The sequence below is a fragment of the Saccopteryx bilineata genome, chromosome 6 (genome assembly GCF_036850765.1).
Source record: "Saccopteryx bilineata isolate mSacBil1 chromosome 6, mSacBil1_pri_phased_curated, whole genome shotgun sequence".
Taxonomy (NCBI): domain Eukaryota; kingdom Metazoa; phylum Chordata; class Mammalia; order Chiroptera; family Emballonuridae; genus Saccopteryx; species Saccopteryx bilineata.
In genome coordinates, this window is record NC_089495.1 from 169,206,958 (window position 1) to 169,228,708 (window position 21,751).

General features: G+C 42.8%; 1 protein-coding gene and 1 non-coding gene across 3 annotated transcripts in view; one reads left to right on the forward strand and one right to left on the reverse strand.

The window, feature by feature from the left end:
* SLC24A3 (solute carrier family 24 member 3) overlaps positions 1–21,751 on the reverse strand; it is a 654,625-nt gene that overhangs the window by 177,928 nt on the left and 454,946 nt on the right. The gene's annotated exons all lie outside the window — the stretch shown is intronic.
* Positions 14,977–15,102, forward strand: LOC136309866 (U6atac minor spliceosomal RNA). The gene has a single exon (XR_010726496.1). It is a non-coding gene; the product is annotated as a U6atac minor spliceosomal RNA (small nuclear RNA).

The window sequence follows — 21,751 nt, forward strand, 5'->3', positions numbered from 1 at the left end:
GGCCAAGGGCTTAGTGCTGGTGGGAGGAAATCTGTTTCTAAATGTACAGCTAAGAGAATAGGTAGAGAAACGGAAAGAAAAGTGCAAGGCGCTCCCACCACTTGAAATTCATTCCAGGAGAAGGTATTTGCGAGCTCGGGCTACACAAAGGTCTATTAGATAGAACACAGAAAAGGAAAGCACAGGATATAAAATATTGGTAAAATGAAGCACATTAAAACAACAAAATTTGCTATTCAAAAGACACCACTAAGAAAATGAAAGGTCAGGCCATACACTGGGAAAAAATGGCTGCAAAAAATATATATCTTATAAGGTATGTGTAATCAACATATAAAGAACATAACTAAAAAAAAAAAAGATAAACAATGCAATTAAAATGGGCAAAATATTTGAGTAGACACTTCATCAAAGAAGAGAAAGAAGCTCATGAAAAGATGTTCAACATTGTTAGTCATTAAGGAAATGAAAATAAAAACCACAATGAGATATCTCTAGCTACTCACTATAATGACTGAAGTTTAAAAGGCTGATGACACCCAGTTTTGGTGAGAACATGGAGCAACGGGAACTCTCATGCATTGCTGGTGGGAATGTAAAAGGTATAGCCATGCTGGAAGAAGGATGGGTAGTTTCTAATATAATTCAACAGAGATAATATGTGCCACTCTCAAGTATTTACTCAAGAGAAATGAAAACACTTGTAGACACTAACTCTTGTACATGAATGTTCATAGAAGCTTCATTCATAATAACCCCAAACTGGAAACAACCCAGACATCTATCAACTGGTGAATAAATAAGCAAAAAGTGATATACCTATATAATGAAATTATACTAGGCAATAAAAAGGAATAAAGTCCTGTATATACAACATATACAACAACATGGATGGATCTCAAAAGCATTATGTTAAGTGACTGAGGTTAATATTACCAGTTACATGACATATCAACATTGCATCCTCCTGAAATGACTTGCTGAAAAGAGCACAAGGTCGCTGTGGTCTTCTTGCTGAACATGTGTAACCTTAGTCAAATCATGAGAAAACAGAACGCAAACCCACCCACACTGGCCTGGATTCTTCATAATGATGAAGGTCATGAAAAACAAAGACCAAGGAGCTGTCAGGGACCGGAACTGAAGAGACATACAACTAAATTCAATGTGGGAACCTGGGTTGAATGATAAAAACAGATTAGTGGGAAAACTGGTGAAATTTGAATAAGTTCCACAGTTTGGTTAATAGTATTGTAGCAGTGTTAATTTCCTGGTTCTGATCATTGTATTGTCGTTATGTAAGATGTCAACATTACAGGAAGCTAGGTGACGTGTATACGAGAATTGTTTGTACTATTTTTTCACCTTTCAGTATGTCTAAAATTATTTCAAAATAATTTAAAATAGCGACTTTTTGGTATGCAAATTATACCTCAATAAAAGTGATTAAAAAATAAGCAGGTCCACATTTCTCAAAAAGTGACCCAGAGAGTCTATGTTTCTTTAAGGGCCCAAGAATGAGGGGGTGGTAAGCACGGGAAGGCCCATCCTCCCTTTTGCCTCCTCCCCTACCTAGTCATGTTCACCAAAACAACTCTATTTTCCTAGTTATACAGTCATGTGTATAAACACACAGACATGCACACACACATTTATTCTGCTTATGACTTCACTCAAAGGGGGGATACTATTGCTAAGAATTAAAAAAATATCAACAGCCTGGCCTGTGGTGGCACAGTGGATAAAGCATCGACCTGAAATCCTGAGGCCACCAGTTTGAAACCCTGGGCTTGCCTGATCAAAGCACATATGGGAATTGATGCTTCCTTCTCCTCCCCCCACTTCTCTCTCTCTCCTCTCTAAAATGAATAAAGTCTTAAAAATAAGAATGCAACTTTCATTAAAAAAAGTTCAACAATAGGATTATATTTTGAAACATTCAATTTAGATCTAACTTTTTTCTTAGAGGAAACCCATCTTTAAGAAAAATGGAGGCCCTGGCCGGTTGGCTCAGCGGTAGAGCGTCGGCCTAGCGTGCGGAGGACCCGGTGTTCGATTCCCGGCCAGGGCACATAGGAGAAGTGCCCATTTGCTTCTCCACCCCTCTGCCGCGCCTTCCTCTCTGTCTCTCTCTTCCCCTCCCGCAGCCAAGGCTCCATTGGAGCAAAGATGGCCCGGGCGCTGGGGATGGCTCTGTGGCCTCTGCCCCAGGCGCTAGAGTGGCTCTGGTCGCAACATGGCGACTCCCAGGATGGGCAGAGCATCGCCCCCTGGTGGGCGTGCCGGGTGGATCCCGGTCGGGCGCATGCGGGAGTCTGTCTGACTGCCTCTCCCTGTTTCCAGCTTCAGAAAAATGCAAAAAAACAAAAACAAAACAAAACAAAACAAAACAAAAAAAAAAAAAAAAAAGAAAAATGGAAATTGGACGATCCAAGATGGTGGTGGAAGTTACTTTCACCTCCTCACAGGACCAAACTGGAGTTACATCTAATAAATAAAATGATCAACCTGACTAACCAACTGAGGACTAGCTGAACAGAAGTCTTATAACCAAGGATTTACAGAAGCCACAATGAGACTGGTAGGAAGGGAGGAGATGCAACAAGGGGCTGGCCCTGCTCCCAGGGGCAGTGGCTGAGGCTCTGGAGGGATATCTCAGCTGCAGAGGACCAGCCAGAACTGGGAAGAGGAGCCAACATAACAACGTAAAAGCCCACTTGGGGATTCTGAGCCCGGAGTGGAAGGATGCTGTGCTCGAGGAGCATATACTGCCCGCAGCCTCCCAAAGTTCTGGGCTTCGGACAAGCCCAGATTGCCTGGGAATCTTGTTGGCAGTGGCCCAATGGATGGTCAGGCTGTGGAGAAGGCCCTACCTCTTAGGTTACCAGGAATGAAGTAAAGACTATTTTTAAAAAAATAGGTTTTAAGAAGTGTAGGGAATATTCAGCTTCTGTAAGCCATCCTTCAACCAAATGATTTGCCTGATGCTGTTTTCTAATTAGACTTCCTTTTTCCTAAGTATTGGTGTTGAGATGTCAGTAAGGATGTAGCAAAGCCCATCTATGCATTAGGAGAGAAAATGCTACCCTGAGGACTTGCATGAACCTGATCTCTTGGAGAGACGTGTCCCAACCAGGTGTCACGAACTTGTTGCTGAAGTGAGTTACATCTGAGTTGAGCTTCCAGATTTTGTCTTTTCTTATTTTTAACACACTGACTGGCTACTACAGTAACATTTTACACTCCAGCTAAAATCAATGCCTCCTTCTCAATGAAACATAATTATTCAGGATTTGCCGGAAGAAAACCCACACTTATTAAGTGGCTTAACTCAACAGTGAAATTATTCAGCCGACTTGGAATTCTAGACCAATTTGGGTGATAGGGGTGAAGAAGAGGACAATCTAATCAGACAAACTGGTTATTAACACCGTGACCAATTTCCCCACTAGAATACTTTGCCAGTAAGTGAGGAGTTTTATTTTTGGATTTTCTTTATGCCGAAGGCACAGAGTGAAGGATATGAGCAACAGGCGACCTTTGATGTCCCCGGTGTGCCCTTGTGGCTGTTGGCATTTACTCCGCTTGGGCTGATGAAGCCTTGGTGTGGCCTATTTGCCATACAGAGGAGAGGGGTCCTTAACAGCTCGGAGCAATTCACATCCCCCACCAGTTATGTACAGGCAACTGGAGGGTCCTTCTTTTTCCAGGCATAAAATAAAAGAACTGGCATAATGATGTCCTTTCATGCGCTAATGACCTTCATTTTGTAAATGACACACTGAGGCCCATTGAAGGGGCACTGGAGGAGGGTACAGGGAGGATGGGGCAGGTCCCAGGTGCCACTGCAGTAGGGGCAGGTCTAGTGAAATCTTTCTATATAGTGGTTTTTAGAATACCGCTTGGGTAATTAGGTGATTGTCTACTGTTATAAGTTTCTCATAGTTGAGACTAACTAATGGAAGAAAATATATTGCCTTTTTCTTTTCTTTTTTTTTTACAGAGACAAAGAGAGAGACAGAGGGACAGATAGGGACAGACAAACAGGAAGGTAGAGAGATGAGAAGCATCAGTTCTTTGTTGTGATACCTTAGTTGTTCAGAAATATGGCTATTCTTGAACTATGGATCCAATAGATTGGAACTGGATGACAATTCCTCATCCATCATGTTTCTTGGCCAGGGATCTCCAAAATAATATGCTTTTGCTGCCAGCGAGCCTCCCCAGGATCACAGCACGTTCACTGTTAGCTGGTATCTCTTTAGCAGATGGCTTATTTCTAAGTAGCAAGAGCATGGGTTCCCTTTGTGACTCTGCACTGAACAATGAGTATGGGGTTCACTGCCTTTTTTTAGGGGATGCTACAATCTACTTGGGAACTTATCAATGCTGTAGGTGCTGAGCTGTGGCTAACTCAAAGTTGGCTTCCCAAAACTGCCCAAAATTAAAAAATCAAACACCTCTACCTAATAGGAATGAAGGGATCTGCTTTATCCAAGCACGCCTGAGAGCAGCATCCAGCCACACAGGACAGGGCCCTTCTATGCCCTTCCTGCTCACTCCCAGGACCCCTTCTTTGCCGCAATCCCATCCTCCCTTCAAACTGTGCGATGGCTTGGCCATCTCCGGTGGGGTGCAGTCCCTTCTCCCCTGCATTTGGAACCTCCATTGAACTTTCTATTCCTCTTTTCACTTGCTCAGTCCCCTGCAAGCCAGGGCATTCAGAAATTTGAGATACACATTCAGAATTCACTTAATTTTATTTCAGCTCTGCCCTGCTGCCTCTGTAGCCCTTGTTACTCTGGCTGAGGCAGAGTAAGAGAATAATAAACTTCTATTTGAGGACCTCCTGCTACATGCAAGATATCCCATTAGAGGCTCTTGTGGTCTCCTGCTTAGATTTAACAACAACCCCAGGAAACAGACACCATTAGCAAGCACCGTTTTGTAGATGAGGAACCCGGGACTCTCTGAGATTGTGCAACTTGGCCCAGGACCTACAGCCAGGAGTGGACTCTAAGCCCAGCTTGATTTCTACTCCCACCCAGCTTCTCTCCTCCAGCCTTTCTCTTCTCTCCCCAAAAGCTTTGCTAGAAGCACTGCTAGACCCGGCTGCCAAGGAGAAATATAATATGAACTACATATACAATTCACCATTTTCTACTCTTTTTTAAAAATTTTATTTATTTATTTTATTTATTTATTCATTTTAGAGAAGAGGGAGGGGGAGAGAGAGAGAGAGAGAAAGGGGGGAGGAGCAGGAAGCATCAACTCTCATATGTGCCTTGACCAGACAAGTGCAGGGTTTTTAACCGGTGACCTCAGTGTTCCCAGGTCGACGCTTTATCCACTGCGCCACCACAGGTCAGGCACCATTTTCTACTCTTGAAGTAAAATCTTTAGTTCAAAAAAGTAAAAAAAGACAGGTGAAATTATTTTTAATTTGTCTCGTTCAGCTGACTATATCCATATACTACCACTTCACCCCGTAGCCAGTATCAAACCAAGAACGTGCCCTGTCACATGCTCCTGTTTCCTGCTCAGTGTCTGCGAGCTGGTGTGGGTTCTGCATTTATGGCACATCTCAGTTTGGACTCTCCACCTGTCATGTGTCCAGAAACGGTGGCTGGTGGCCGCCATGCTGGGCACTCACAGGGAACGCCCGACTCCCTCCCTGGGTTACTTCTCCTTAGAGCACACTGTCGTGGTTAGAGTTATACCTCTTACTTTGCCTTTACCATATTAACTTCACTTTCTGATGTTTCCAAATTATCCTCTTCCTTTTCCCACACTCTGCCTACTGGCAAGCACTGCCTGCCTTCAGCCGTTCTCAGATCATCCACAACATCACCCAAAGATGCACAGGCACGTCTGCTCGCTGAATGCGCGCCCTCCCTTTGGTATCCCAGTCTTGAGTATTTGCACGGCGTGCAGACCTGGCAACATTCTAAGGCAGCCGGTGTGTCTGATGCATACATTCGTGCCCTCAGCCTGGGGTGTCAGCTTCAGTTTCATGACACCATTTGAAAGGGTTGGGGTCACCATTCCAGCCAGCTGATGTGATGGGCACCACTGCAAGTTAATGATTTTATCAGCATTAGTTTTATGCACCCCAGCCGTCATTCCGTTATTAAATATCTACTGAGAACCCACAATAGCAAAGACAGTCTGGGGGGGCAGAGGGAGAAGTAAAGATTATTGCCACCCGGACTCCAGCCTCTTGAAGTTTGCACAGCTGTGTTACAAAGGTGGCTGCTGTTCTACCCACTGATGGGCAAGAGCTCATGTTTCCTGAGCTGAGTGTCCCTCTCACCAGGACTGTAATCTACATGGCATCTCCCATAGCTTTTAAGTGTTCTCTCAACACCAGCCACTCCCTCCATTCTTCACACACACACAGGTGCACACAGGCTGCCCGTTTGCTGTAAATTGCTTCTGATTTGGCAGAACTCTCTAGACGTTAAAAGAAAGGAAGAAGAAGGGAGGGAGGAAGGGAAAGGCAAGCCAGTCTGAGGCCTTTATTAGCTTTGAGAATTGTACTCCTTGGCCTCTGCCCACTATGCTGCATGTGACAAATTTCTGCTAGCTGTAGATCTGTGGACCCTGGTAGGTACGTACTCCTTCCTTTCCTCTCATGAAGCAAACAGCACATGTGTAGGCTGTCGCCTAATCCTGTCCATTCTTGCTCATACGAACTGACACTCCAGGTGGCTGGGGACGGAGCCTCCATGTCAGTGAGAATGACAGGCTAGGGACTGTGGAGGCAGCAGAAGAAAACCCAAGTAGGGAACTGCAAGAGGAGGCAGAAAGAAGAAAACAAGGTGGCAACCCGGGCAATACAAGCTAACACTCGCGCCAAACCCAAACAAAGAAAGACAAGCGGAGCGGCCATTTTACCCGGTCTCCTGGTCGGTGCGCAGTTAGTGGAAGAGAGATTTCTTCCTAAGCCGCGGAAGTGGGTGCCCGTGTTGCCCCACGGAGAGGCAGGGTCAGAGGCCTTTCTGTGGGCTGAGGGCAGAGTCTCTGGGCAGCCCCAGCGCCCTGGGAAAGCCACGCACGGGAGGGAGTGAGAACTAATCCCAACGGTGGAGATTTTCCGTGCTGGAGGCTGTTTCATTCAGAGGGAACCACGGCCGGCCTCATATCCTGGTTTGCGCACGCAGATAAGGAGTGAGCGATTCCTCCGAGTGCCTCGGCAGTGCGCGCTCGTGTTATCGCAGAGAGGGGCAGAGTCAGGGGCCTTTGTGTGGGCCAAAGCGGAATCTCGGGCCGCCCCAGCGCCTTGCAAAAGCCGCACACGGGGACGGAGCGAGACTCAATTCCAACGCTGCAACTTTTCCCTGCGGTTGGGGGTTTCACTCAGAGCGTGAGACTGCTGGCCAGATATCCTGGTTGCAGACAGTGAGTGAGAGTTTCCTCCAAGCGCCCCGGAAGTGGGCGCCCACTTGTGTTACCGGATAGAGTGGCAGAGCCAGAGGTCTTCGAGTGGGCGGAAAGCCCGCCTGATTATGCTAGCAGCTCTGACTGACTGAGCCTTACCCAGAGCCCTGTGCTGAGTGGAAATAGAGTGGGGAGTTGCCAGCAATTTGAGCCTCTTACTATCCAGGCAGAGGCAGCAGCAACCCCATACCTGGACTATCAGGCTACTAATTGAGGAAGGAAAGACTAGGAGAAAGGCTCCAGGCACACGGACTCTCTCACTGTCGGAGCCTATAAATGCTAATGAGCCTCGACTCCCAACGAGAATAAAGCACAATACATGACATTGCCATAGAGACTTATCAACTGCAAACCTCTACCTGAGCGTGCCAAAGGGGCAGAACCCGGGTACAGAGTCACCGACCAGGAAGAGGGAGAGAAAAGAAAAAGCAAGAAGATAACCTCTCAAAATCAAGAATAATCGGCAGACTTTATAACCTATCCCATTTTATTATATTTGTTCGTTTGTTTCTCTAATCTTCATTCTTGAGACTTTTTTTCCTCCTCCAATTTGGCCGATTAACTCTCTACCGGTCTTACTCTCTCCTCTCCTTGAACTACACTACCCATAAGTGTTACATCTCCCATTATCATTTCTCTTCTCTTCCTTTCTCTCTATGAGGGTTGCACTCCAAAACCCTTAACTCTCTCTCTCTCTCTCCTTTCTTTTTTCTTCTTTTAGTGGTTGCCTCTTTTTTCTCTCTCTCTCTTTCTTTTCTCCCTCTATATTAGTTTCTTCCTTTCTCCTTTACATCTCCTCTCATTCAAACCTCAATAACAAACAAATTATCTTATCTGGGACTCAACCTATGTTTGTGGCATTTTGGGGGGTTTTTACTTCACCTTTTTAACTCACTAGCAGTGCTCCCATCCCTGGCTCTCCATATTATCTAGTTCTTGTTCCACTAAATACAATAGTAAGTTTTTAATTTGTCCCCCCATTTTTCCATTTTCCTCTTATTCCTCTCATCATAACTCTTAGAAAACCAACACCTAAAAGCAAATCATTTTATTCTTGACCCAAATTTTTTCCTTATTTGCTTTTTGTGGGTCCATACGCTCTTTTTTTTTTCTTTTTTCTTTTATTTTTTTTCCTTTTTTTTTTTTTTTTCTTTCTCTCTTTTTTGCCCTTTATTACTTTTCCCCAATTCAGGCCCTCCATCACAGGCATTGTTTGTTATAACTCACAGTCCACCACAAGATTTTCTCAAGAAAGAGGGGAGAGGAGAGGAGAGGAAAAAAAGAGGGGGGGAATAATTTCCTTTTTAAAAATTTTTATTTTATTTTATTTTTCTTTATTTCATTATTAATTTTTTTTAAAAAAACAACTCTTTTCGATTTGTTATTTTTTTATTTTTTTAACTTTTTATTCTTTATTAAATCTCATTAATACTATCAACAAAACCACCCTCAGATGCCATTAAGGAAGAGAAAATCGAATATCATGGATACAAAAGAAAGAGAGGTAACACAGCTAGATGAGGAAAAATCTATGGAGAAAAAATTTAATATATTGGAAACCTTGGAGCTAAATGACAGAGAATTCAAGATAGAAATCCTAAAAATCCTCCGAGATATACAAGAAAACACAGAAAGGCAATATAGGGAAATCAGAAAACAACTCAATGAACACAAAGAATATATGTCCAAGGAAATTGAAACTATAAAAACAAATCAAACAGAGATGAAAAACTCAATTCACGAGCTGAAAAACGAAGTAACAAGCTTAGCTAATAGAACAGGTCAGATAGAAGAGAAGATTAGTGAAATAGAAGACAAGCAACTTGAGGCACAACAGAGAGAAGAAGAAAGAGACTCAAAAATTAAAAAACATGAGATAGCCCTACAAGAATTATCTGACTCCATCAAAAAGAATAACATAAGAATAATAGGTATATCAGAGGGAGAAGAGAGAGAAAATGGAATGGAGAACATACTTAAACAAATAATTGATGAGAACTTCCCAAGCCTGTGGAAAGAACTAAAGCCTCAAGTTCAAGAAGCAAACAGAACTCCAAGTTTTCTTAACCCCAACAAACCTACTCCAAGGCATATCATAATGAAATTGACACAAACCAACAGCAAAGAAAAAATTCTCAAGGCAGCCAGGGAAAAGAAGAATACAACATATAAAGGAAGGCCCATTAGATTATCATCAGATTTCTCAGCAGAAACTCTACAAGCTAGAAGAGAGTGGACCCCAATATTTAAAGTCCTGAAAGAGAGGAACTTTCAGCCACGAATACTATACCCATCAAAGCTATCCTTCAAATACGAAGGAGAAATAAAAACATTCACAGATACAGAAAAGATGAGGGAATTTATCATCAGAAAACCCCCACTCCAGGAATTACTAAAGGGGGTTCTCCAATCAGATACAAAGAACAAAAAAAAAACAGAGCCACAAGTAAAGCTCCAAGAAGAACACAATAAAACCAAATTTAAACTGTGACAACAACAAAAAGAAAGAGGGGGAGACGGAGATTAACAGTAGCAAAGGACGATGGAGTGCAAAAGTACTCACAAAATAGTTCGCTACAATGAACAGGGTAGGGACCCTTTTCATTACTCAAAGGTAACCACCATTGAAAAAACCACCACAGAAGCACATGAGATAAAAAAGATAGCAACAGAGGAAAGATGTATAGAATACAACCAAATAAAAACAAAAGATAGAAAAACGAAAGAGAAGGATCAAACAAGACACAAAACTAACAGAAAGCAAGATATAAAATGGCAATAGGGAACTCACAAGTATCAATAATTACACTAAATGTAAATGGATTAAACTCACCAATAAAAAGGCACAGAGTAGCAGAATGGATTAAAAAAGAAAATCCAACTGTATGCTGCCTACAGGAAACTCATCTAAGTAACAAGGATAAAACAAATTCAAAGTGAAAGGCTGGAAAACAATACTCCAAGCAAATAACATCCAAAAAAAGCAGGTGTAGCAATACTCATATCGGATAATGCTGACTACAAGACAGGAAAAGTAGTCAGAGACAAAAATGGCCATTTCATAACGGCTAAGGGGACACTGAATCAAGAAGACATAACAATTCTTAATATATATGCACCAAACCAAGGAGCACCAAAATATATAAGACAGCTACTTATTGATCTTAAAACAAAAACTGACAAAAATACAATCATACTTGGAGACCTCAATACACCACTGATGGCTCTAGATCGGTCATCCAAACAGAGAATCAACAAAGACATAGTGGCCTTAAACAAAACACTAGAGCACCTGGATATGATAGACATCTACAGGACATTTCATCCCAAAGTGACTGAGTATACATTTTTCTCCAGTGTACATGGATCATTCTCAAGAATTGACCATATGTTGGGCCACAAAAACAACATCAGCAAATTCAGAAAAATTGAAGTTGTACCAAGCATATTTTCTGATCATAAAGCCTTGAAACTAGAATTCAACTGCAAAAAAGAGGAAAAAAATCCCACAAAAATGTGGAAACTAAACAACATACTTTTAAAAAATGAATGGGTCAAAGAAGAAATAAGTGCAGAGATCAAAAGATATATACAGACTAATGAAAATGACAATACGACATATCAGAATCTATGGGATGCAGCAAAAGCAGTGATAAGAGGGAAGTTCATATCGCTTCAGGCATATATGAACAAACAAGAGAGAGCCCAAGTGAACCACTTAACTTCCCACCTTAAGGAACTAGAAAAAGAAGAACAAAGACAACCCAAAACCAGCCGAAGAAAGGAGATAATAAAAATCAGAGCAGAAATAAATGAATTAGAGAACAGAAAAACTATAGAAAAAATTAATAGAACAAGGAGCTGGTTCTTTGAAAAGATCAACAAAATTGACAAACCCTTGGCAAGACTTACCAAGGAAAAAGAGAAAGAACTCATATAAACAAAATCCAAAATGAAAGAGGAGAAATCACCACGGACACCGTAGATATACAAAGAATTATTGTAGAATACTATGAAAAACTTTATGCCACTAAATTCAACAACCTAGAAGAAATGGATAAATTCCTAGAACAATACAACCTTCCTAGACTGAGTCAAGAAGAAGCAGAAAGCCTAAACAGACCTATCAGTAGAGAAGAAATAGAAAAAACCATTAAAAACCTCCCCAAAAATAAAAGTCCAGGCCCTGACGGCTATACCAGCGAATTTTATCAAACATTCAAAGAAGACTTGGTTCCTATTCTACTGAAAGTCTTCCAAAAAATTGAAGAAGAAGCAATACTTCCAAACACATTTTATGAGGCCAACATAACCCTCATCCCAAAACCAGGCAAGGATGGCACAAAAAAAGAAAACTACAGACCAATATCTCTAATGAATACAGATGCTAAAATACTAAACAAAATACTAGCAAATCGAATACAACAACATATTAAAAAAATAATACATCATGATCAAGTGGGATTCATCCCAGAATCTCAAGGATGGTTCAACATACGTAAAACGGTTAATGTAATACACCATATCAACAAAACAAAGAACAAAAACCACATGATCTTATCAATAGACGCAGAAAAGGCTTTCGATAAAATACAACACAATTTTATGTTTAAGACTCTCAACAAAATGGGTATAGAAGGAAAATATCTCAACATGATAAAGGCCATATATGATAAACCATCAGCTAACATCATATTAAATGGCACTAAACTGAAGGCTTTCCCCCTTAAATCAGGAACAAGACAGGGTTGTCCACTCTCTCCACTCTTATTTTAATGTGGTACTAGAGGTTCTAGACAGAGCAATCAGACAAGACAAAGAAAAAAAGGCATCCATATTGGAAAAGAAGAAGTAAAGGTATCATTTTTTGCAGATGATATGATCCTATACATCGAAAACCCCAAAGAATCCACAAAAAGACTACTAGAAACAATAAGCCAATACAGTAAGGTCGCAGGATACAAAATTAACATACAGAAGTCAATAGCCTTTCTATATGCCAACAATGAAACAACTGAGAAGGAACTCAAAAGAATAATCCCCTTCACGATTGCAACAAAAAAAATAAAATACTTAGGAATAAACATAACAAAGAATGTAAAGGACTTATATAATGAAAACTATAAACCATTGTTAAGGGAAATCGAAAAAGATATAATGAGATGGAAGATATACCTTGTTCTTGGCTAGGAAGAATAAATATAATCAAGATGGCTATATTACCCAAAGCAATATACAAATTTAATGCAATTCCCATCAAAATTCCAATGACATTTTTTAAAGAAATAGAGCAAAAAATCATCAGATTTATATGGAACTATAAAAAACCCCGAATAGCCAAAGCAATCCTAAAGAAAAGAATGAAGCTGGGGGCATAACAATACCTGACTTCAAACTCTATTATAGGGCCACGACAATCAAAACAGCATGGTATTGGCAGAAAAATAGACACTCAGACCAATGGAACAGAATAGAAAGTCCAGAAATAAAACCACATATATATAGTCAAATAATTTTTGATAAAGGGGCCAACAACACACAATGGAGAAAAGAAAGCCTCTTCAATAAATGGTGCTGGGAAAACTGGAAAGCCACATGCAAAAGAATGAAACTGGACTACAGTCTCTCCCCCTGTACAAAAATTAACTCAAAATGGATCAAAGATCTAAACATAAGACCTGAAACAATTAAGTACATAGAAGAAGACATAGGTACTCAACTCATGGACCTGGGTTTTAAAGAGCATTTTATGAATTTGACTCCAATGGCAAGAGAAGTGAAGGCAAAAATTAATGAATGGGACTACATCAGACTAAGAAGTTTTTGCTCAGCAAGGGAAACTGATAACAAAATAAACAGAAAGCCAACTAAATGGGAAATGATATTTTCAAACAACAGCTCAGATAAGGGCCTAATATCCAAAATATACAAAGAACTCATAAAACTCAACAACAAACAAACAAACAATCCAATAAAAAAATGGGAAGAGGATATGAATAGACACTTCTCACAGGAAGAAATACAAATGGCCAACAGATATATGAAAAGATGCTCATCTTCTTTAGCTATTAGAGAAATGCAAATCAAAACGGCAATGAGATACCACCTCACACCTGTTCGATTAGCTGTTATTAGCAAGTCAGGTAATAGCAAATGTTGGAGAGGCTGTGGAGAAAAAGGAACCCTCATACACTGTTGGTGGGAATGTAAAGCAGTACAACCATTATGGAAGAAAGTATGGTGGTTCCTCAAAAAACTGAAAATAGAACTACCTTATGACCCAGCAATCCCTCTACTGGGTATATATCCCCAAAACTCAGAAACATTGATACGTAAAGACACATGCAGCCCCATGTTTATTGCAGCATTGTTCACAGTGGCCAGGACATGGAAACAACCAAAAAGCCCATCAATAGATGACTGGATAAAGAAGATGTGGCACATATACACTATGGAATACTACTCAGCCATAAGAAATGATGACATCGGAACATTTACAGCAAAATGGTGGGATCTTGATAACATGATACGAAGTGAAATAAGTAAATCAGAAAAAAACAGGAACTGTATTATTCCATACGTAGGTGGGACATAATAGTGAAACTAAGAGACATTGATAAGAGTGTGGTGGTTACGGGGGGGAGGGGGAATGGGAGAGGGATAGGGGGTGGGAGGGGCACAAAGAAAACAAGATAGAAGGTGACAGAGGACAATCTGACTTTGGGTGGTGGGTATGCAACATAATTGAACGACAAGATAACCTGGACTTGTTATCTTTGAATATATGTATCCTGATTTATTGATGTCACCCCATTAAAAAAATAAAATTATTAAAAAAAAAAAAAAAAAAAAAAAAGAAGAAGAAAACAAGATCTTTTGAAATGTCTAACCTGAAAGTCAAAAAGTGAATGGCATCGGCTGAAATTGGATACTGCTTCATAATAAAATTATGTTCTGCCTTTTTGCTGGGGCCCAGAGATCCAGCTAGTTAGTACACAGTGAAGAAATGATAACAGAACGAAATATCACAGCTGGGAGGGGCAGGAATCTCTCCTCTGTCGTCCTCGACTTCTAAGGAGATGGCCTCAGTGAGGAGTGGCCACACTCCACAGACCTGAACATGCGGTGTCCACATTGTTAATGAATCCAGATTAGTAGAACGCATGTGATGGTCTCTTCTCACGTGGAGAGGCAGGCGTGAGTGTCACATCCCAGACACCGAGGAGAGCTGGCCGCCAGGCAGCGCTGTGGCCCTGAGAGAGCAGCAGCGTCTGTTTCCTCCTGCGCTGAAGGGGTCCCAGGCTGAGCGAGACTGGCTCACCTTTCTACTTGGCAGGAGCCCGAGAAGGGGAAGGAAGCCTCGACTGTTTTTGTTTTTTTAATGGGGAAAGTACTATTTCCAGGAACATACTACCAATGAGAATTCAAAGAGAAAAAAAGTTTCCCTGAAGGTATATCTTGAAGAAAGTCAAAAAGTTTTAGGTGAGAGGCTAACAACGGACACTAGTTTCCAGGCTATTGAGAGGGCCAGCAGCAGTGTTGTAGGAAAGGAGAAAAGGTTAGCACTCCCCTTGACAAGGATGGAAGAGGCTCTCGGGCCTAACAACACGCATGTGGTTAAGGCATTGCCACCTACTTCGTGGCATCTAAGCACTGTTTTTTTTTTAGCCTGACCAGGCAGTGGTACGGTGGATAAAGTGTCGGACTGAGACGCAGAGGACCCAGGTTCGAAACCCCGAGGTCCTTGGCTTGAGCAAGGGGTCACCCGGTCTGCTGTAGCTCCTCAGTCAAGGCACATATGAGACAACTAAAGTGCTGCAATGAAGAATTGATGCTTCTCATCTCTCTCCCTTCTTGTCTGTCTAATCCTATTTGTCCTCCGCCCCCGTCAAAAAAAAAAAAAAAAAAAAAAAAAAAAAGAGTCAGCAGCAAAGAAGTATCTTCTTGCACAGTCAGCAAAATCAACTTTTGGTTTTTTGTTTTTTTTTTTAATGTTTGGGCTTTTGAGAGATTTCATATATTTTGAGCCCCCAGCATGGATCAGGCGGCTGAGGGCAGGAGGAGAGGTTAATAAAGCAGACTCTTAGACTCGCCCCCAGCACTCGGCAGGAGGAGAGTGGAGCGTCCGGCCCCACGCGGGTGATCGGCTGCAGAGCCGCCTTTGGGCAGAGCTCTGGTCCTGGAGTCAAAGGGGCAGACCAGGGGTCGGAACCTTTCTGGCTGAGACAGCCATGAACGCCACATATTTTAAAATGTAATTCTGTGAGAGCCATACAACGACCTGTGTACGTTAAGCATTATCCAATAAAAATTTGGTGTTGTCCTGGAGGACAGCTGTGATTGGCTCCAGCCACCCGCAACCATGAACATGAGCGGTAGGAAATGAATGGATTGTAATAACATGAGAATGTTTTATATTTTTAACATTATTATTTTTTTTATTAAAGATTTGTCTGTGAGCCAGATGCAGCCATCAAAAGAGCCACATCTGGCTCGTGAGCCATAGGTTCCCGACCCCTGGAGCAGAGCATCCCCAGGCCATGGCTCACCGGCCCTCCAGTCCAGGGCGGTATGTGGTCTCCAGCGACGCTGGGATGACGTAGCATAGAAGAAAGCCAGGAGACTAATGCGTGTTACAGCAGCTCCACCGAGGAATTTATTTTTCTACACCCATCACGAGGTCAATGGGAGGTCATACGGATGTGGCATGGGGAAGCGGGAGTGAGAATGGATTTTAAAATAACACCACTTCTTTCACATTTTTGGAGATTTCATTATACATATAGATAATCTTCTCAACACCCTGACTTAGCTTCTTGAGTGCTTTCCCTCTGAGGGTGTTGTCTTCCATCCTACTTCAGACGTTCACCTCAATAACCATGCAACAGAGCAATACCTACGGTCCCTTCTCCAATCTCAAATTCCTGTCTTCCACCCTGATCACTATCTCCAGTCTTCCCAGTTTACTCCACCTAACATCCGAGTCCAACAGTCCTTTCCCTAAGTAGAGCCTCTATCTTGAAACCATGAAGACCAGAGAGCAGCTTTGCCAGCCAGGGGCTTGGCACATGAACAAAACCGCGAGGGCACTGCACTGTCCCTCACACTGACTTCTCTGGATTCTTCTTTCCCTCCAGAACAATAAGCACTTGCGAGTTTAAGCCAGTATTAGCTGAGTGTCCTGTTTTCTGCAGTGAACACGACTCTGACAACGCAGAGCCTGTTGCATTCGTGCTGGGTTCCCCCCACCCCCATGCATTTTCAAATGATTTTTTTTAAATGATTTTTTTTTTTTTTTTGTATTTTTCTGAAGCTGGAAACGGGGAGAGACAGTCAGACAGACTCCCGCATGCGCCCCACTGGGATCCACCCGGCACGCCCACCAGGGGCGACGCTCTGCCCACCAGGGGGCGATGCTCTGCCCCTCCGGGGCGTCGCTCTGCCGCGACCAGGGCCACTCTAGCGTCTGGGGCAGAGGCTAAGGAGCCATCCCCAGCGCCCGGGCCATCTTTGCTCCAATGGAGCCTCTGCTGCGGGAGGGGAAGAGAGAGACAGAGAGGAAGGAGGGGGTGGGGGGTGGAGAAGCAAATGGGCGCTTCTCCTATGTGCCCTGGCCGGGAATCGAACCCGGGTCCCCCGCATGCCAGGCCGATGCTCTACCGCTGAGCCAACCTGCCAGGGCCACATTTTCGTACTTCACTTTCAACTGGGACCAAATCCGCTTAATACTCTCACCTCTATCCTCATTTGCTCTTTTTTTTTTAAAAAAAATTATTTATTTATTTATGTGTTTATTTTTACAGGGACAGAGAGAGAGTCAGATAGAGGGATAGATAGGGACAGACAGATAGGAAGGGAGAGAGATGAGAAGCATCAATCATCAGTTTTTCATTGCGACACCTTAGTTGTTCATTGATTGCTTTCTCAAATGTGCCATGACCGCGGGCCTTCAGCAGACTCCTTGAGTAACTCCTTGCTTGAGCCAGTGACCTTGGGTCCAAGCTGGTGAGCTTTTTGCTCAAGCCAGATGAGCCCGTGCTCAAGCTGGCAACCTTGGGGTCTCCAACCTGGGTCCTTCCGCATCCGAGTTTGATGCTCTATCCACTGTGCCACCGCCTGGTCAGGCGCTCTTTTCTTTTTTTAGGTGAGAGGAGGGGAGATAGACTCCAGCATGTGCCCAGACTGGGATCCACCTGGCAACCTCTGTCTGGGGCCAATGCTCAAATCAACTGAGCTATCCTCAGCACCCAGGGCTGATGCTTGGACCAGTTGAGCCACTGGCTCTGAGAGGGGAAGAGGGAGAAAAGGGGTGGGGGGAAGGGGAGGGAGAAAGAAGCAGATGGTCACTTCTCATGTGTGGCCTGACCAGAAATCAAACCCGGGACGTCTGTACACCAGGCGGCTGATTCTCTCTATCCACTGAGCCAGCCGCCTAGGCCCGCCCTTATTTGCTCTTAATTACTGCCTTTAAAAATTGTTTTGTTTTTTTTTTGTTTGTTTGTTTTTTGTATTTTTCTGAAGCTGGACACGGGAAGAGACAGTCAGACAGACTCCCGCATGTGCCCCACCGGGATCCACCCGGCACGTCCACCAGGGGCGACGCTCTGCCCACCAGGGGGCGATGCTCTGCCCCTCCGGGGCGTCGCTCTGCCACAACCAGAGCCACTCTAGCGCCTGGGGCAGAGGCCAAGGAGCCATCCCCAGCGCCAGGGCCATCTTTGCTCCAGTGGAGCCTTGGCTGCGGGAGGGGAAGAGAGAGACAGAGAGGAAGGAGGGGGGGGGGTGGAGAAGCAAATGGGCGCTTCTCCTATGTGCCCTGGCCGGGAATCGAACCCGGGTCCCCCACACGCCAGGCCGACGCTCTACTGCTGAGCCAACTGGCCAGAGCTAAAATTTTTTTTTAAAATACAGTTTCTTAATTGGTCACCACTTTGAAGGCACTTCCTCTATAAACCAGACTTAGCAATTACCTTTCTATGCAGGTACAATACAAGGGTCTAGCCGGCCCCAGATAGAAGGCCAGCATTAAATCTTTTTGTGGAAAGACAAAAGGAAAATATATTAGTAAAAAAGCCACTATTTTCGTTTGACGTCATGCTGTTAGTCTTTAAGTTCAAAATCAAAGGTAGAATGCATTTTCTATTTTCCTTGCACATGTACATATGTGCACATACACACACATTGTTCTATAATTGTGATTTTGTTACTATATGTAAGTCAAGAAGGTAGATTTCTTCTTTTCAATTTCTAGTTGTTCATTTGAACAATTTTTTTCCTCTAAGTTTTTTGTTAGCTGCTGTATTTTAAAGAACCAAAGGAAATACATGAAGTAGAAAAGTTAAGAGTGGGATAAAAAAGGAAATTGCTATAATTTTTGGGTTCCATCTTAACTAGCATGGTGAAATAACTTTCAAAAATTTGTCGAGGCCGAATTTAGTAAACACTGTGTTGGCAGTTAAGAACTGTTATTTATATTTTTCCCAAACCCACTCTTCTCTGAAAAGGACAATGATTAGGTGTGATTGTGAAGAATGTATCTAGAACTTTGATTTTCTAATGATTGTCACAATTCAAAGTAGTCATCTTAGGAGGTTATATAGTTTTTTTCATACAAAATTTTTTTTCAAAAACATATTTGGAAGTCATATCTGTGTGTCCTGCATCATATTTTTGAAATAAATTTATTCATTCACTTTTCACTTTTTTGTCAGTTGAGTAAGAGTAGACATTATTTTTCAAGAGTCAGAGCTTTTGAGGTTGAATCTAGTAAATACAGTGAGCAATGAAGTTATGAGAAATGTACATGTTGATATTTTTGAAAATGGTATCTTTCAGAATTGAGATATATATATATATATACTGCTTATAAAAATTAGGGGATATTTCAAAATGCATATGAAGCGGTAAAATATCCCCTAATTTCTGTGAGTATATTTCTTCTGTATGTCAACTTTAAATCCCAGAGGATAATATTCATTTGGATGGATTCAATCTGTATTGTTTCCCTATAAATCAGTTTTGGTAGAAGCATGTCTAGCTGTTCACCAGAAACTGGTGCTTTCCTAGTCATGGTGTCAAGATGTCAACTGGCAGTGGCTACCAGCTAAGGATACCATCTGCCAGCTTCCCTAGTCATCAGTGACTGAGCTCTAGCCAATCAAAAGTGGGCAGGCAGAGTGATGGGTACCACTCTCATGTCTGGCTCAAAAAGACCTTTCATATCATGTTCCTCCATGTTTTACCTTTTCTGCTGTTTGCTGACGATGCCCAGAAAGATCTTGGAAGCCACATGTTGAAGAGAGCAGAGACTCCATTAATCTACGCCTTTGACCAACTCTATGGAAAAGATATAGCCCACTGCCCTGACCTGGAACTATCTCAGAAGGTTGTGTGAGGAAGAAATAATCCTTCATTACGTTTGTGCCATGATGCATAATCCTTTATTATGTCTGTGGCAGACAGAAATCTAAGATGCTGTCTGATGTACATATAGACCTTCTTGCAGTTATTTAAAAACTAATCCAGTTGCTACTGAGAATGAACTTTGCAAGTATAATCAATGTCTGCAAGCAGCTGACTTTAAGACAGGGAGATCATTTTTGGTGGACGTAACCTAGTCAGGTGAGCCCCTAAGAGGAGTTGTGCTCCTCTTGCTGAAAGAGCTGAAAGGCAGAGGCATGTGCCTTGGGGTTATTCCTGTCATAGCTAACAGCTAGATTTTGGCCTTGTGAGACATGGGAGAGAATCCAGCCTACTATGTCTGCCATCCAACCTAAAAGGAAATGCGTATTGTTTTAAGCTTTTAAGTTTGTGGTAATTTATTACACAGCAATAGAAAACGAACACAGGGTCCATTTGTTACTGAGATTAGCCTCCTCTAGCCTGTACATTTGCCTATTTACTTTAAAGTCAGATATAATGTAACATCTCCTTGCTAAAAATTTTAAAAACTAGTGCTAAAGAAAACTTCTAATTAATAGTGGATTTTTCTAAGGCCATCATTTACAGGGTTAGAGTGTGTGGAAACAAAGAACTTCCATTGGAGGCCAAGGTTTCTAATGTGTGATGAACATGCTCCTTGTAACAAAAGAACGGTCCTAAATATGCAACGCCTGGTAAGGATGGGCACCAGCGAGTGAGGATAGATGCTGGGAGGGGCTGAGCGTCTGTCAGGTCTGTCGGCCCATCTCTCCTGCTAGGTCCACATTCTTTCTTGTCCTGAGCTTGAACTAATCTGCACAGCAACTGAGAAAACCGTGTAAATTCAGAGAAAGCCGGGTAAGTTCAGAGGAGAAAAGAATGCAGTCAGAAGAATTTTAATATAACTAATATTGGCTGGACATTTTTGATGATATGGGGGTGGTGGGTGGGTAATCCTTATCTATACCACAGTTCCTGATACCTGGTTTATTTTGCTAAACTCTGCAGTGGCAACTGCAAAAATGTCTTGATTTCTGAGCTGTGCCCAAAGGAAACCTGTCTCCTTACAGGAGGAAGCCACACCAGGGCGGAGGGTTATTAGACATCGTGAATCTTCTCCCGCCCCGTCTCTGGGACACCATCAAAGGAACTGCCGCTTCAGCAGCTGCATCTGAGCTCAGCTCAGGGCCAGGGGGAGGGGAGGGTTGTTTTTGGCCTGGTCATTCGCCCAGCTGCTGCTGAGCAGGCAATCTCTTCCTGGAAGGAGGAGACAGGGAGCTATGAGGGCAGCTCTGTTGATGGAGTCACCTGGGAGATCCTGGTTCATCTCCTCTCATCTCATTCAGTGTTTGAAGTTTTACCGAGGGGTCATTTACATACCATAAAATTCACCCACTGTAACTGTACAGTTTGAAGTTGGAAACCTTATACAAGAGTGCCGTCACCGCCTCAGTCCAGTTTTAGAACATGCCCATCGCCCCACAAAGTCCCCCATGTCTAGTTGAGGCTCTTCCTTATTCCTGCCCCTGCTGCTTCCTGCCTCTTTCATTTGCTTTTTCTATACATGTGATGTAACTGGAATCATACAGCATCCAGTCCTTTGTCCCAGGCATCCTTCACTCAGCTGAATGGCTGCTGCTTCGCCATCCCCTCCCATTCCGATGTGTTCACAAGGCCACCTGCTCCCCACTGGAGGTATCAGGCAATTTCTCTGCAATGCCCCTGGGGCATCTGTGATGTGACAGGCACTGAGTTCGGCCCTGGGGGTGGACATTAAGGACTAGTAGAGAGAGTTGTCGATCAAACCCATGAAGAGAAGTACAATATACACTGTGATAACAGCCATCACAGGAAGGTACAGGGTGCTATGTGCTCACACAGATGGGGATAT